Raw genomic sequence first — 4,666 nt, forward strand, 5'->3', positions numbered from 1 at the left:
ACGCACGCACGCACGCACACACACACACAGACACACACAAAAATCAAATTGCACTGATACCTCACCCCCCCACTAGAGAGCATATCTGAGCACTCCCTTTCACCAGCTGTTCTGCTCCCAGCAGCTAGTGAAGAGTGGACCATTAGGTTGCTTATGTTCTTCTCGCTGCAGCGTAGATGGAGGCTCAGAGAGACGCGATGCTGTCCCAGTCACACCCCCTGGAAGGAGGAACAGTGCAGGGGGTGAGGCCAGGAGTGTGACAAGGGGCGTGGCCAGCGTATCACCTCCTCCGTAGTGCTAGTGGTTCCCAACTTTGCTCCCAGAGCCCCACCCCCCCCTGCAGAATGTGGGATGCTCACACTGTACGCAGCTAATGGTGTCTTCTGGAGTGCTTGGTCACCTGGATTAGGTGTGTTAGCTTGGGGATGGAGGTGAAGTCTGCAGGGTAGTCTATTTCCAAGAGATTCTCCAGGAGCATGGTTGGAGGCTGTCGCAAGCAGTAGGGTCAAAGCCAGGTCACACATGTCAAATCTGAAGCATTACTCTTTCATAGAATAAATCAAACTAGTTCAGATCAGAAAGCATTAGTCTCATTTGAGTGTGTATTGTAAAACATAATTGTCAGTATTGTTCACACCCAAAGAGTCACTCGAGTACTTACCCATTAGTAAACAAATACATGTGATTTAAAAAAAAATCAGATCGATCCCAATGTTCTTGTTATCTCTCTCTCTCTCTCTCTCTCTCTCTCTCTCTCTCTCTCTCTCTCTCTCTCTCTCTCACACACACACACACACACACACACACACACACACACACAGCTCTGTCATTACTTTGATGCTCCACCAATACAAATGAGAGAGTGATGAAAAGCTTTCAGGCTACTGCCAGAGAACGTATCCATACAGATGCATGCGCGTGCACACACACACGCACGCACAGCTCTGTGCTTGCAGCTAGGCTAGAGGCTTGAATGTGCTAGAGAACAGACAGCACTGGGGTTGTGGAGGGTTTGTTGGACAGGCACTGGGGACGTGGAGAGTTAGTTGAACAGATTAAAATACCGTTTTAGCATAAAACCATGTGGTCTAAATCAGCAGCCCATCACCATGGCCACCAGCTAGCAAACTACCGGCCAAGGGCACCAGCTAGCAGCTACGCAGCACATATAGCTACAGATTACTGCCAAACGGTGTACCATCAGCTTCCTTGTTCATCGCCACAGCCGGGAATATCTCCTTCCTCTCTGTCACCGCTTTCCTACATCCCGCTTTTCTGTTCTGGTGCTCGCGGGCTCTTTCGTTCTTTCTTTCTGTTTGTATTTCCATCTTTAGAGACCTTGATGTGCATCCCTGAGTGACTCTGGAGTAGTCTGTACCCTTCATTTCCTCACACACACATTCTCCCACACCCTCCCACACTCAAAGCCCTTGTTGAAGCTCGCTGAACTCAGATGAACCAACGTGACACGTCGTACATGACCGGGGGCATTACAGCTGCACGCCAAAAAAATGCATGCTTCATTTGGCCGAACCTCCTGGGACAACTCAAAGCCAGATGGCCCTGGGCCGGTCTGAGGCCTCCCCCACCCTTGTTACAAATGGAACGAACACCGCGGGATGACAGCGTGCCGAACAAGAACACACTCTCCCGCCACCGTGGCCGCTGGTTAGACGATGAGGAATGGTCAAATGTTGAAGGGATGGAACAAAAATGTGGAGAGAACAGGCGAGAGAGAGGGAAACAGAGAGAGAATGAGAGAATGAGAGAGAGAGGGCAAGAGAGAAAGAATGAGAGATATAGAGGAGAGAGAGAGAGAGAGAGAGAGAGAGAAAGATGTCAGATTTTGGATGAGAGTTTGAACAAGGATGGAAACACATCCTTCGTTCTGAGAACAACTTCACGTTTGTGTGTGAGCGTGGTTGTGGTTCAAACTTGGCTCGATCATTTTGTACTGTCCCCTTCCAGTATATTCATATCCATGGAAACAGAAGAGTCACCAAGGATTAGTTTGGCTGTGACTGATTACATGCCATACAAGCACACACATTACAAACACACACATGCACAGATCACAAAGACGCACACATTACCAATAAACACACGTGCACATTACAAACACACACATGCACAGATCACAAAGACGCACACATTACCAATACACACACGTGCACATTACAAACACACACATGCACATCACAAAGACGCACACATTACCAATACACACACGTGCACATTACAAACACACACATGCACATCACAAAGACGCACACATTACCAATACACACACGTGCACATTACAAACACACACATGCACAGATCACAAAGACGCACACATTACCAATACACACACGTGCACATTACAAACACACACATGCACAGATCACAAAGACGCACACATTACCAATAAACACACGTGCACATTACAGACACACACATGCACAGATCACAAAGACGCACACATTACCAATAAACACACGTGCACATTACAGACACACACATGCACAGGTCACAAAGACGCACACATTACCAATACACACACGTGCACATTACAAACACACACATGCACAGATCACAAAGACGCACACATTACCAATACACACACGTGCACATTACAAACACACACATGCACATCACAAAGACGCACACATTACCAATACACACACGTGCACATTACAAACACACACATGCACATCACAAAGACGCACACCATTACCAATACACACACGTGCACATTACAAACACACACATGCACAGATCACAAAGACGCACACATTACCAATACACACACGTGCACATTACAAACACACACGTGCACAGATCACAAAGACGCACACATTACCAATACACACACGTGCACATTACAAACACACACGTGCACAGATCACAAAGACACACATTACCAATACACACATGTGCACATTACAAACACACACGTGCACAGATCACAAAGACGCACACATTACCAATACACACACGTGCACATTACAGACACACACATGCACAGATCACAAAGACGCACACATTACCAATAAACACACGTGCACATTACAGACACACACATGCACAGGTCACAAAGACGCACACATTACCAATACACACACGTGCACATTACAAACACACACATGCACAGATCACAAAGACGCACACATTACCAATAAACACACGTGCACATTACAGACACACACATGCACAGATCACAAAGACGCACACATTACCAATAAACACACGTGCACATTACAGACACACACATGCACAGGTCACAAAGACGCACACATTACCAATACACACACGTGCACATTAGAAATACACACATGCACAGATTACAAATACACACACACACACACACACATATTACCAATACACGCATGCACATATTACAAATATACACACAAGCCCATTACCAATACACATAAATGCACATTTAAATACACACACATAAAAAAAAACACAAATGCACACATTACAAATACACACCCACATACAGATGCACACATGCAAATGCAAGCACACAATTGGGTAATCCAGTTCCATAACTCCAGCCATTAAACTAGAAGTCTGTGCCAAACCTGAAGACTTGATGAACAGGCCTGTTTGTTCTGCACAATTTAAGCATCAGGGTTCATTTAAGAGCTATGGCAGGGAGAGCAGATACCACCAGATTCACGCCAGATTATGACACAGGCATTCAGACTGCTTTAGGGGCACCTGTGGACATAATGTTCTGGGACTGGCGATTGTGTGTCTCGTCAAATGGAGACATTTCCAAAGCCACCACACTTGACTATCAACTTGTAGCTGTAAACACATTGTGCATGGGGAAATGGACAACTTGGTTCATACAGTGGCCAGGTTTTCTACGCATGTTTTCCATTGAGCTCTACTAGCACTATGCCCTTTTATACAAGTGTTCAATAGTGGTTTTGTGTGTGTGTGTGTGTGTGTGTGTGCCTATCTGTGTGTGTGTGTGTGTGTGTGTGTGTGCACATACCACTATGTGTGTATGTCTGTCCCTGTATCCCTCCTGAGTGTAACTTTAGAGGGCATGCATTAACTAGGGATGTCTCTGTGGCTAAGTTCAAGCCTATTCGTGTGTGTGTGTGTGTGTGTGTGTGTGTGAGAGAGAGAGAGAGAGAGAGAGAGAGAGAGAGAGAGAGAGAGAGAGAGAGAGAGAGAAATGAGGGAAACATCTTTTTGGCTCAGTGTGTATCTGTCCTGCCAAAGGAGGGCGGGGCTTCCAAGTCATTTTTCCCAGGGCCCTCATAAGGATGCCAGCTTCTGTTAGCAGTCAGATGCACATGCTGTCCCCCCTTGCTTGATATGCAGCAGGTGTAGTTCTAGTGGAATTGGCAACTCTTGGTAAAAGTGCTCAACGCTCAACTGATCCGACAACGAGTTAGAAGACAGATTTACCTGCATGCGCTTGTACATGCGCACAGGTACGCTTTGCGATGAGGATACGCACATTAAAGCCTGCGGTGTTGCGCTTGTATCTGCAAGTTGGGTAACTGACAGCATCTGCAAAAAGAACAGAAAGTATAAGTAGAGATGGGTGGGCAAACTGAGGGCCAGAATCCACCTGTGCCCCGGGCACCACTCTTCATGTTGACAGCTCACTGACTGCATAGGAAATGGACTAAGAACGCGAGGGAGATTGACCTGAAAG

This window comes from Electrophorus electricus, chromosome 21 (assembly GCF_041902795.1).
Source record: "Electrophorus electricus isolate QZ-2024a chromosome 21, ASM4190279v1, whole genome shotgun sequence".
Classification (NCBI taxonomy): Eukaryota; Metazoa; Chordata; class Actinopteri; order Gymnotiformes; family Gymnotidae; genus Electrophorus; species Electrophorus electricus.